The sequence below is a fragment of the Caretta caretta genome, chromosome 11 (assembly GCF_965140235.1).
Source record: "Caretta caretta isolate rCarCar2 chromosome 11, rCarCar1.hap1, whole genome shotgun sequence".
NCBI lineage: Eukaryota > Metazoa > Chordata > Testudines > Cheloniidae > Caretta > Caretta caretta.
In genome coordinates, this window is record NC_134216.1 from 42604524 (window position 1) to 42618434 (window position 13911).

Below are 13911 nucleotides of genomic sequence, written 5' to 3' on the forward strand. Positions count from 1 at the left end.
AAAGACCCCTCCACGACAAAACAAACAAACAAACAAAAACAGATAGTAGGAGTATTTCCACAGTGTAAATCTAATTTAATAAGTTCATATTTTTTTTAAAGAATTCAAGTCTACACCATCCCAATACAGCAAGCCATGCTAAATGCTACTTTTTCATGCTCATAATAGTCTCCATTCCTGTAATAGCTCATGCTTACAAACAGCTACTAACATAAGTTTTCTGCTAAAGCCCTCCTAATCAACTGTTAAAAGGGACCTTTAAAAATGCATATAACACATCTTTAGAGCGGGTAGAAACAGCCATTTCAGAAAGACTAACCTGTTGTTTAATCCGTTGGAAATCACCAAATTCTGAAGTTCCCCTAAATATCTTCTAGCTTGTTTCCTGTAAGAGCTGCATGTGACATCACACTTCCTCACCGCACCTTGTTAAACTTGCCTCAGTTACTTGGCAGAAGCATATGAAGAACTACAAACATACTGTAACCACAATGTCAAGCTGAACAGTTCATACATTTCTGCATAGCCAGAAAGACACCCAGTACATTTCTTTTGGGGGCTGCTTCCAAAGGACTGAATGGATCACTGTATGCTGCTCATTTATATTAATGCTGCACTTAGAATATTATGGTGCTGTTACAATATCATTAGCTGGCTTTTTTTTCCTTAAAGGAAGCATGAATGGCCTCATCAGGCAGTAATTAGGTAGATTTGCTCTAATGCAATAGCACATGGGTATGGGAAATTTCCATCTGAATATATCTGCTCATAGGCTTTTCAGAGTGGTAGTATTTAGGCTTGAAGTATTCATTTCGCATAGAGGCAGTATGTAGTAGAAATTTGTTTTCTGGGAAAATAATTGTCTTCAGTACAGACTAAGACATACACATCATTCCATCAACATAATTTACTTATTTCAAAGGGCTGCTGTAGGAGTAATTATTTAATGCTTATAAAGTGCTTTGAAAATATAGAGCCAAACTCTCCTCTCATTTACAGCAGTCTACATCCAAAGTAACTCCATCTAACGATGGACTTGACAAACAAGCTGGGATAGAACATACAACGGGTACGGGGAGGATGGTGAAAGTCCTGGATATGATTACATGGTTACTCAGTAGTTAGTGTTTTTGAAGTGTGTTTTCAGTCGTGATTTGAAGTCAAGATAGAGACCTAAGAATTGGATTTGAAAGAGCATTTCAGTCCTAAGTGGCACCATGGAAGGAGAGACAGATGTTTTTGAGAGAAAGAGTATCAAAAACTGCCATCACAAAAGGAGCAGAGAAGGCATGGAAAGAGGAGAAACAAAATATTGTTATGCTGGAAGGTGTTAAGAGTGGCCATCAATCACAGACCTGGTAAGAAAAGATAGGTATCCTAAGCATCCTTCATTTAGGCTTAACTAAAGGAATAATTAAGTGTGTCTTTTTTTTTTGTGACAACGGAAACAATAGAAGCCACCACTGAAGGCAAGTTCCAGCATGGCAAGGCCTGAGTAGAAACTAAGCCATGTGGACTAAGGGGTTTCCCTAGAGCCTCACTGCAAATACAGGGGCTAGGGCACTGCTCTGCAGCTGCATGTATCTATGTATGCGAAAGACACCAGAAAGCAAGGAGAAAAAGTGTGCAAACAGAGAGAGAAGCAATGGGAGCATGGCCTAGGAGGAAGTCCAGAGCGTGAGCTTGGGCACAATACTTGCAGAGAAGGCAGACTTGGATTTCTGGATGAGGAAACTGCTTCCTGTTTGTTTCTACTATGTTCAGGGAAACCACACTTTTTGCATTTTTTTGGGGCGGGGGGAGGCTAAATTAACAAGAACTGAAATAGCTGACTCATTGTTTCTGTTAGCAGGAGAAATTGATGCAATCTGACAAGGTCCCAAATATTGGCTAACTGCTCAGGCTAAAAGGGGCAACAATGCAGTGTAGTTTCTTAAAAGATATATTCTGGCTGCCCAAAGAGCTCTGAAACGTGGAAGGAATCATTCATCTAAAAGAGATGATCGACCCCTCCCCAGTTCCACAAAAAGCCATTTCTAGTTCCTTTTGTACGGTCTGTCCTCATGAGGTGGGTGCTATGTCCACATACTTACATAATAAGCCTTTCATCTGAAGACTTCAAAACACTTTACCTCAAATGGGCAAGTATTAAACCCATTTTACTGATGGGAAAAAATTACGTACAGACAACTTGCCTCATGTCGTAAAGTGAGTGACTGGGAAACAGATCTGCCTCCTAACCCTGTGATCTTATCACTAGGAAAATTGCCCAAAACCGGTATCAGTTGTTGTGGTATAAAAGGAGGAGTTCAGAAAGAAACAGATCCATTCTAACTGGGAAAGCAATGCCAATTCAAAACTTAAAAAAATTTGGCCCCTGGATGTTATGTAAACAATCCTCCATGAAAGCGGAGAGAATTATATTTTTCAAGAAGAGGGCACAACTACACCCACAAAAATGTGTGTGCAAGTGTGACTGGAAAATAGGCACCTGTCTGCAAAATGGGTACTTGCGCATGAGATTCCCATTTTAGGTCCACGAGTGCCTGTTTGTGCATGCACCTGCAAGTTCCTGTGGTTGTACTATGCACATGCAGACACCCTTGCTACACCCACAATTGAAAATTTGGGCCCAAATAAAGGGCCTAGTATTACTTATATTGGAAGATGATTTAGCACACTATGAAATGCCTTCATTTAAAATAATCTTTCTCTGTGAGCATGCAGAGACATTCTGCTCTGTATGCTTCAGCACTAGAGGAGTAAGGGGAAATTGAAAAGTTCATGAACTTGCTGTATGTTTGTTCACAACACACTGCTCCATTGTACTCATCTTCAGCTTAAACCGATCCTTTAGAAGTTTTTCAAGAGTAACAGTCACTGCTGACAAGTGGTGATTTTTTTTTAATCACATGAAAAAGGGCTCCATTTATAGTGGCACATTTAACATGGGAACTGCTCGTTAGAGATAGAAAGCTAGATCCTCAGTTGTGCCAGAGCTCTGCTTGGTGCAGCTGGCAGGTGTAGGAGAGGGGACCGCATACATAGCTCTGTACTCCCATCTTCTGGGTAACAGGTTGTCCTCAGCATAACTTAGAGCGGAGGTGGGCAAACGATGGCCCGCGGGTCACATCCGGCCCATGAGCTCCCGGTCGGGGAGGCTAGCCCCTGGCCCCCCCCCCGCTATTCCCCCTTCCCCGCAGCCTCAGCATGCCCTGCCGCCAGCGCTCTGGGCAGTGGGGCTGCGAGCTCCTGCCGGGCAGCATGGGGGTGTGGCTGGTTCTGGCTGGGTGGCACGGCTGCCAGACATGCTGCTCTGAGCGGCATAGTAAGGGGGCAGAGAACGGGGGGGTTGGATAAGGGGCAGGAGGTCCCAGAGGGCAGTCAGGGGATGGGGGCGGTCAGGGGATGGGGGGTTGGATGGGCATGGGATTCCCGGGGGGCCTGTCAGGGGGTGGGGGTGTGGATAGGAGTCGGGGCAGTCAGGGGGCAAGGAACAGTGGGGGTTGGATGGATGGGAGGTTCTGAGGGGGCAGACAGGGGGCGGGGGCCAGGCTGCTTGGGGAGGCACAGCCTTCCCTACCCAGCCCTCCATACAGTTTTGGAACCCCAGTGTGTCCCTCAGGCCAAAAAGTTTGCCCTCCCCTGACCTACAGCAACCTCAGAGCTGCTTTACAATTATGCCTGGCCACAGTTGTTCCCAAGGAGCCATGCCACAGCCACAGATCGGCGTGCAGCAGCACGCCAGCATTACTCTCCCTGTTCTGAGGTGGTGATGGAGCTCTAGCTATGCCACTCCTGTGCCATCAGGGGAATTTACTACACTTCCCATCTAGCTGGATCTGCTGGTTTCTGGGTGCTTTGAGCCACCACTGTAGCCTAAGGATCTATCCTGTTGTCTGTCAGGTCCATCCTCACATCTCCAAAATATGGAAGGAAACATGCATCTGAAGGCCATTAGGCCCATCTCCCACAGACAAACTATTTGTTTCTCCTCTCTCATCATATTGTCCCTCCATGCCAGCAATGTGGAAGCTGTACTCTGGCAGATCTGGGAGTACTGCTGTCCCTCGCAGTGGATTCCCTATGGTTACCCAACACATTATGAGGTGAGCTAATCATTTATAACTAATGCGGTGTGTCCTATGTACACTGTGAAACAAAGTCATCCCTTCCTCTTTTGAGGGCAGGACATAACTAAGTTCCTCGTGGTGCGCACCCATATAACCAAAGAAGGGGTGGTATATGCAGTAACAAGACAGTAAGTTACAGGAAAGGACAGATTTTTACAGTTGGTCCTGATATTTCCCTCACTGATACTACAGTAACTTACAATTGAAAAAGAGACTACCCTTATTAGGAGTGAATCGTGGATGTAGCAAAGAGGACTGTAATACACACCAATGAGAACTGTGGTAGCAATGTCATATTATGATGCTCTGCCACACCAGCACACTTAAGAGGCTGACTGAACCTTTGAGCCAAAGATTTCCGTGCAGCTTATTAGCAAAGGTACCAGTACTGTGTACCATCCATTATAAACACAAGCAGATATGCTACTGTAAGATACTAATACCCGTGGCCGTAGTGACAAGTTATACCAATGTTTCTTGTCCCAGATGGGTTGAGAGTGTAGAATGAAAAATCATAGAATGTTTGAGGTTTCTGACTTGAAAACAAGTGCACCACTAGTTTACGAAAGGACAATGCAATATACACAAAAGGGGAATACTTAGCCCCAGAGTTTACTTGTGGTAAATATGCCAGATCTAGTGCCCGCCTCAGAGAACTGGACCATGCATATTTGTTATGTGGAAATTCACATATACTTAACTAATATGACAGTCTGGATACACACTGATTAGTGAAATATCGTGAGAAATATTTTCTATTTCTAATGTTCCAATCACAGCCATAACTGGTCCTGAACTTTAACAAGCAAGATATAAATGAATGCAGGAACACTACAGTATGTGGAACTGCTAACAGTTAAGTAAAGAACAATATAGAGATATGTGCATAGATATTTCTGAGGAACTTCAGAATATAGTAAGTAGTGTTATATCTTATTTCCACATGATTCATTTCATCCTCTTGTCTGAAGCAATTTGGGATTGAAGTCAGAATTACTGACAGAAAATTGTTTAAATGCTTGCAAAGCCATTTATCTATCTATCTATCTATCTATCTTAAAAGCTATTTCATTTTTAAAATAAAGCATTTTTCCATATAAAAATATTTACAATGATCCTGTGAGGAGGTTCTTAAAAGGACAGCATTTTCATATTGGGGCTAAATAACCTCCTACTTCCATTCTTAATTCAATAGCAACCTTAACAACTTAACATACTGCTTTGCTTTAACACTCAAAGGCCAACATATACACAGATATTTTAAGGACAGGTTCTCTTAACGTTTTTGTGTTTTAATATTCAACAGTAATCTTCCAATATCACAAGAATTGGGACACTAATAGAGAGGTGTTCAAACTTCAAAGCAGGCATATGATAGGCAATATATGCTGAGAGAGTTATGTTCAGGCATGGAAATTGGGACTTCAATAGTTTATAATCCCTGCTGTTTCCATTTCCTCTTGTTCATTATCAGCACAGATGGGGGCTGTAGATTAGTAAACAGTGGGAGTTTGGTATTGGGGTGAACTAGAGCATGTGTGATATAGGGCTAGGTGTCCTGTTGGCATCAATGGTTTGTAGTGAGATTTAAATATTTAATGGATGCCCAAGAGGCTCCTTCACAAATATCAAATGTAAGCACATTTTCCCATTCCTTACATGGTAGAACGATGAGTGAACCGAGTCAAAAAGAACCTGAACTGAACCTTTGAGGGCCAAAAATTTTCAGGTAACTTTCAGGAAAGAAAGTTTTCACTCATCTCTGCTGATATCATTTGGAAGAACTGAAACACCACAAAAACAAAAGACATTGTTCTCATGCCATTTCTGTGAAACTAGGAGTCTTGCATCAAAACCTAATATGGAGAGCTCATAAAAGGTTCAGATAAGCGAATTTTGAATGCTTTTCCAACGTAAACGTCAAGTTCTTTAGAGGTTTGCACCTAAAGTTATAACAGCTAAGAGGCGTATGCAAAGAGGAGACTACATTTTCAAGTTTCCGCCCACTGTTTTAGCTACAGGACGCCCAGTCATATGGCTAAATCTTTGCTTGGTACCATGAAGAGATCGAGAAGCTTGTAAGCTTTCCCACATACTTTAAGTGAGTAATAGTTGCTAAACTGACAAATAGTGCTCTGGAAATGCTACTTGTTTGGCTCGAAAAAAAAGGAAATATCATGAATATCAGTAAACTCCTGAAGAAGTTCTGTACAAGGACCTAGGGGTGACAGTGGACGAGAAGCTGGATATGAGTCAGCAGTGTGCCCTTGTTGCCAAGAAGGCCAATGGCATTCTGGGATGCATAAGTAGGGGCATAGCGAGCAGATCGAGGGACGTGATCGTTCCCCTCTATTCGACATTGGTGAGGCCTCATCTGGAGTACTGTGTCCAGTTTTGGGCCCCACACTTCAAGAAGGATGTGGATAAATTGGAGAGAGTCCAGCGAAGGGCAACAAAAATGATTAGGGGACTGGAACACATGAGTTATGAGGAGAGGCTGAGGGAGCTGGGATTGTTTAGCCTGCAGAAGAGAAGAATGAGGGGGGATTTGGTAGCTGCTTTCAACTACCTGAAAGGGGGTTCCAAAGAGGATGGCTCTAGACTGTTCTCAATGGTAGCAGATGACAGAACGAGGAGTAATGGTCTCAAGTTGCAGTGGGGGAGGTTTAGATTGGATATTAGGAAAAACTTTTTCACTAAGAGGGTGGTGAAACACTGGAATGCGTTACCTAGGGAGGTGGTAGAATCTCCTTCCTTAGAAGTTTTTAAGGTCAGGCTTGACAAAGCCCTGGCTGGGATGATTTAACTGGGATTTGGTCCTGCTTCGAGCAGGGGGTTGGACTAGATGACCTTCTGGGGTCCCTTCCAACCCTTATATTCTATGATTCTATGATTTTTTCGTTATTATGATCCAGTAATCACATTACCTATTGCTGCCAAAAGATCTAGATAGCTGTGGAAATCCTATGTTGGATTAGATGACTCAGAATTTTAGTCTAATCTCAAGAATCAGACAGACAAAGGACTTCTATTATGATTAACTGAATTGGTGGCTGTTCATATCCACATCGTATTTGATTTCTGAGTCTGCAGCATTTCTATAGACAGTACTCCACACCTGAATAGAGAGTTAGTGCTTGGCTACACTTACATGTTATAGCGCTCTAACTTGCTGGCTCAGGGGGGGTGAAAAATCACCCCTGAGTGCAGCAAGTCAGAGTGCTTTAAAGCGCTAGTGTAAACAGGCTCCCAGCACTTAGAGCTAATGCCCTCATGGAGGTGGATTACCAGGAGCGCTGGGAGACCTCTCTCCCAGTGCTCGCGCGCAACCACACTCGCACTTCAAAGCGCTGCTGCTTCCAGTGTAGCCATGCCCTAAGATATGATCCAAAAGACTGGGAGTTAGTGACCCAGCAGCATTTAAAAAAAAATAGTTCTGGTTATTTTTAGTCATTTCCCCCCCCACCCAAAAATTGGCCACTTTTACTACAGACAAATATAGGGCCGTACACTTCTCTCCTTTATTCCAATGCAAATCAGGGGTCTAACTACATTGACTTCATTGTACAGACTAGTATAAAACCCTTGGAAGTGAAATCAGAATTTGTGCCACACTCACCTTCTGGGAAGCATTAGAGTGGAATCCCTCTGACATTTTTCTAGAATATTGGGTTGCTAGTGGCATGTCTGCTAGCTACTTATTCTTCTGCTACATTGCCTTTAGATTGTGGTGATGGTGATGGTAAAAGGAAGAAGTTTAGTACAGCAGCAGCAATTCCTTATTAGCAGACATCATGAGTTCTAAAGATTATTCATACCAGAAACCATATGATGTGATCTCAAGAGTTTCTGTAGCTTGCATACTTGGATGCAGCATTCTTTACAAAATCAGAACTCCCATTGACCTTAGATGAGACCCACCATTCAGCTAGAACAGATTAACATAGTTCTCTTTTCCAAATTCTTGAATCACAAAATATTTTATATTCATTTTAGTCCAGTTTTTTTACTTTAAAAATATGTATTAACAAAGTTATATACATTCTCCCCCATACATGCCCTTAGAATTTGTGCGCTAATGTAACTTTCACAGAGGCAAAGATTTTAAGGCCAGAAGGGATATTACTGATCATCTAGCGCAGTGTTTCCCCAAAAAAAAAAAAAAAAAAGGACTGTGACCCTCTAGTGGGGCAGAAGAAGGTTCTAGGTGGGTCTCAGGCCTGGGGCAAAGGGGAAAGTGGAGAGCAAGCTTACCCCACAGCAGCAGCTTCTCTGCCACTGGGATGGGCCTAGCTGCCCACTCCGGGTGTTGCAACCTGGTTCACAGGGTTGGAGTGCCCCTCAAGAGAAGAAAGAAGATGACAACAGTGGTTGAGGAAGAGAAGGACACTGCCATATGAATTTGTTTCTATCTGAACCCCGCCTGAATTTGGACCCGGGGTGAGTCACACACACACAAATTCCCACTTGTGCTATCACCAGTCGGAACCAGAGAGGACATCTACACTGTAGACACACCCAAACTAGCATGGCTAAAAATTGTAGTGTATGTGCGGCAGTTCAGGCTTCAACAAAATGTGAGTAGGTACCCAGGGTCCCTGGCATGCTTGTACAGCCCGCGCTAAAACCCACACCCGTGTATCTCTCCTAATATCTGCAGCTGTGGATATGCCTACCTGAGCTTCATATCGCACCTCAGATTGCAGCGCGTGTATCGCAGTGTGACCGTCTGCTAACAAAATAGTGACTTGCACCTCTGATGAGTTACGGACAGCATCCTCTGCTCCTTTCTTATGTAAAACTGCTAGCAATTTCACATGAATAGAAGCTTTGGCTGAGTGAGGAATGCAAGATCACAGTCGGTTTCCACTAGCTTTTAAAAAATGATTGCTATTAATTAGCCTTGGAGACTGATGTGATCCATTTTATTCAGAGAGGGCACATACAGAGGGCAGGCTCAAGGCCTATGCATCACTGAAATCCCACTTAAGCCCTAGGGATGTAGCACTGGCTGCATGCATGTAAGTTTCCTCAGATCACCATGCCCAGTGTGCACATGCCCTGTCCTGAAATGGACGTTTGCTTTGGCTGAGGGAGCAGTTTAGACTTATGCAGATTCAGTCGTTGACCACCTCATGCCTTTCAACATGAAAGCTAGCTAGCATCTCTTCTGATGCGGGCACCTGTCCCACTGGAAATAGATGTGAGACAACTCACTCATTCTCTCACCAAAACAGAAGTTGGTCCAACAAGAGATATGAGCTCACCCACCTTGTGTCTCATTTCACGTAGACCATCCAAAAGACATTATATGGCAATGATGTTCAGTTACAATTAACCTGGCTGAGATTCAAACTGCTAATCTAGAAGCAAAAGGCTCACTGCCCATTATCAGTGCTTGGCTCCAAATCCCGCCCCCTTCATCCAATTTTTTAGTGAATTAAACCTGAAAAAGTTTTAGGGGACCACCTCTCTATCTTAACAGAGAAGTGTGTGGAATTTTATCCATTACATAAATAGAAGGAAACAGTTACCAACACTAGACAGGGGCTGTAGTGGGTTGGATAGACTGGGCTCCATACTGAATTTGGCAAGCAGAAGGAGCCCCTTAAAATGCAGCCTAAGAGTGAAAGATAAGGCACTCATCTGGTGTTCTGGCTTCAAGCAATCTGGCACCAATGTCAAGTCAGCAGGAGTTCCGTGGAATAATGCAGCTAAGTGTAAAAGACAGTAAGCATCTGATTATTCAAAGATGAAAAAATAAACAGTAGACGGTTAGGTCCTCAGTGGAGAAAGGAAATATTGAATTTGTGCTTTAGCAGATGGATATATGCTCGAACAATGTTATCTTGGGGTAGTGAGGATCCTTATCACTGTATATTTTGAAAGTAGGCTGTCTGAAGATTTCTGTTAGGTTATTACTTATAGAGTAAAAATATACTACAATCCAATTTCCAAAACTCATCTTAACTAAGATTACTTCCCTCAGGGCTGTACTATACTTGTAAACCTAGAGCATAGAGAATAGAGTATCAGCCAAGGGATAGTGCTAAACATCCCCTCTCCTTTACAAGTTAGGGTGCCCCGGCAGTGGAAAAGGCACTGAGGTGCAAGACTCACAGTTTTTATGGAGGTTCTTTCTATGCCAACCCTCTCTCCCTCATTGTTTGAGTTTTCTAAGGGTCAGATTCCTTAAGGCATAAGAGGCATAGGTACGGTGCTCTTTGGACTGACTGGCAGGTATGCTGTCAGTATTGTGGGCATGCCTCCAATCATTACCACGTGCTACAGGAGATTAGAATGTTACTTCATCCATTTCCCTGTTATTACCAGCAGAGGACTGTGCTAAACCAGCTGTTAGACAGTATGTTTATAGCTACAGGGTTACATATAGGCTTGGCACATTCAATTTAAGTTGGCAATCATCAGTCAATTTTGATTTCACCGGACATACAGAAATATGTGAAAACAATATCCATTCATAGCAGTCCTTGAGTGTAGCCCACGCCCACAAGGATACAGTATCCCAGCTCTGGGGCCACACAGGGAGCCCTTTGCAGTGCTGCTGCCATGGCCCCACTCACTCACAAGCTGTCCCCTGGCAGGAACCATTCAGCAGAAGAATGGCCTCCCCCATGTCCAGCAATTTGTCCTCCTTCAAGTCCTGGCCAGGGGTTTCTGCTCTACCCCACCAGGACCACAGCCTTCCCCATACTTTGAGCTTGCAAAGATCCAGTGCCCCTGGCGCTACAGAGAGTAGTAGGCAGCCCTGGCTGGAAAACTGAAAAAAATTATTAGAATTGATAAAAATCATCAATATTAACAGCTGAATCCACAGAAAAGAAATAAAACTGAATTCTGCCAAGCTTACTTCTGATATGTTAATAACTTAGATTTACATTAACTCTTTGATGCGTTTAGTAATTGTCCAAAGTTATTCTCCCAATTAAGCAAAAGTCCCATGTAGAAGTATTTTTAAAATCAATTGCCATTGTGAATACTAGTTTTGAAGATTCTTGACTGCCTATTTGTGTCTGATGCTCCCAAAGCAAATAGTACCCCCTGTACAACTATGCTTTCAACAACAAAATTCCTCTAATTTTATAGCTTGCATTATGCCATACAGAATCCCTTAGCAACACAAACTTCTGGGAATCAGCACTGAAGGGAGATCTTAGCCAAAAACCAAGTCGTTTCAGTTTAAGAATGGCGTTGTCTTGCACCAATCCAACTGTAAGCAATTCAAATCACCATTGCCTCTCCTAAGAGGAGAATTTATCATCAAGATATTGTGAATTGCCTACAATATTATAGTCTGGGCTCTAACATGCCTTCACACGGACATGCATCAACAGCTTTTTACCCTGCAATGCCCTTGTGAGAGCGCAGATGTTCTACCATGCAATTTCTCATTTTAGATAAATAAAAAAGGAACTTTTCCAGTCATCTTGTGCTGTTTGTCAGTCATGGAACACTTCACATTCTAGTTCCCCATAACAGTGGGGTAGTTTGTCTTCCTCTTCACTTTAGTCAGAATATACAGACACTCACATTCAGGACATGCTAACGAAAGAGAGACCATGTCAAATCTCAGAGGGCCTGACTATGCAGGGTTCTGATTGGGAGTGGTAGGTGGGCTCTACCTATTAACCAGGACACTTCTAGTTATTGCTCTGACCCCATTTTATCTACTTTAGGTGTCTCGGGGGTACAAGGAAGCATGTGGCCTTATATTCTTCACTTTGAAGTGCACCATACTGGGGAATTCAAAAGAGAGAAAATTAAAAAAATTACACTCACCGTTTCAATCAAATTACCTCTTTTAGGGGTTCCTCCAAACCCTCTTGAAACCTCAAAGAGCCCCTTCATTTTCTTCACTTGAGTTACAGTCCCACTTTTAGCAAAGGAGGGCTAAATCCACTCACTTCAGAGAGCATCCATGCTGCTCCTGGAGACCTGACATGCTCCCCCAAATGAAAAGTGACTCAGAACTTGACTCTCCACAAGATAATATGTTGTGATGCCACTAGAATGCCAGCCCAGCCCATCCAAAGAACTTCTAAAATGAGTTTTGCTATAAAACAAAAATAACTCCTTTATTTTCCACCCTACCCAGAGTCACCTGTTTAGAACAAACACCGAGCTTTGATTTGAGAACACAGAAGCAGGGTCCTCAGGGTGGCCATTGCAATGTGGTTTGTGGCTTCTTCTTAGAGAAGCAAAATGCTGGGAGCGGTCTGTTTTCCTTTGTAGCTTTATGGTGTTAGATACAATTTGAGCAATTGTTTGGCACAGCTGCATGTTGTTTTAGCAAATATATTAACACTCTGAGGCCAAACAGTAAGGGTCTTAGGTGTTCTGAGCAAGTATTAGAAGCTACAGACTTCTAGACCAGGTTCTGATGTGCACACTCTCTGAGGCCTTGGGGTGCTTCCCCTCACCTCTCCCTTGATTTCACTATGTGTAAGATCAGAACAGGAATACTTTTATAACCTACCTCACTAGGGTGTTACTATTTGAATTGCCATAGCTCACAATTAGGATCAGAGCAGGGGTGTCAGAAGAAGTGGGGGGGGGACTTCCCCCTTGCCTTAAGGGTGTGCAATCGGGGGGGCGTAGGGCAGAGAGAAGCGAGCAGGGCCTGAGGGGAAACAAACGGTATGGGGTGTGATGAGTGCAGGTGGGGCCTCGGGGGAGAAGGGGCAGAGTGGGGTGCAGGTCCACAGTCCAGGCACTGGTGGACCCCCCTGATTTTAGGGAGCTTCCGGTGCTTCTTGATCAGAGCCCTATTGTACAAACACAGCCTCTGTCCCACAGAGGTTGTATCTAGTCTTAAATTAGATTGTAACAAGTGAGTGTAAGAAACAGAAGGAGCATGAGTGTAACAGCAATAAGAACATGGAGGTATAGACTAGCTATTTTCCCCGCTCTGTGGTTCGAGGTCATTTTAAAGGTTTTGTAATAGGTAGTACAGGTAGCGATGCCCATGGTTAAGGTTGCCTGACGCTTCCCATTATAAGACCCTGTTTTCAGTTGCTTATAACTGGGCCAAACTATTATTTGTGTTGAAATTTTCCATGCTGGGTGACTGCCTCAGGACGATTTTTTTAAAAAGGAATAGTTCATCCAAAGTGGTTCAGCCATTTTCTTGACTTAGTTCTGAAAAAAATACATTGTTTCGCCCACGTTAAAATACTCTTACTATCATTTCACTGAGAGATTCTCGCGCTTCCATGCTTTGGAACAACGGCTTGAAATTTGGCAGGGAGAAGCCACCCTCATGTCAGGGATGTGCTTTTGCTGTCCCTGTGCAAATCAGCCCAAATTATGCTCAGGAGAGACTTGATAGAGTTTGGTAGCTGAAGATTCAGTCTGCATTGAACATACTCCAGCCCAGGACTGCAGGGACTGAGAGACACTTTCCCCTGCAATTGCCATGGGTCACTATGGTGTCACACAGCGACTGAGAGAAGGAAGACTGTCTCTCCCATGCCTCAAAGCTCCCCCTTGGATGGTGCCCAAGCAGTGTGGAACAGGAGGAGGCAGCTAGAATGGAGAAGGGTGAGGAGGTGGACTGGGAGAAAGGGGGACATGGAGTGGAGTCGGGGAGGGTGAAGTGGGACAATAATCACTAGATATACTCCCCGCTCCGAAGCATGAATAGAGCTCAGGATTCCCCAGTCCCACCATTCATTTGCTGTCAGCAACTCTCTGTGAAACCCACTGAGAAAAAAAAGTAGCCTGTATTGTCTCCCTCTAGTGGCTACCCATAAAGAGG

At 43.6% G+C, this 13911-nt stretch overlaps 1 protein-coding gene across 4 annotated transcripts in view; it reads right to left on the bottom strand.

Moving 5' to 3' along the window:
* The window catches only part of WIPF1 (WAS/WASL interacting protein family member 1), a 99466-nt gene that overhangs the window by 75196 nt on the left and 10359 nt on the right, over positions 1-13911 (bottom strand). Inside the window, exon 1 of one of the 4 annotated variants that reach the window (XM_048869969.2) lies at positions 320-401. The exons of the other annotated variants lie outside the window; for them this stretch is intronic. The gene's annotated coding sequence lies outside the window, so the exon portion shown is untranslated. Of the gene's footprint in view, positions 1-319; positions 402-13911 lie in introns of those variants that run through there. 4 annotated transcript variants of the gene reach the window in all.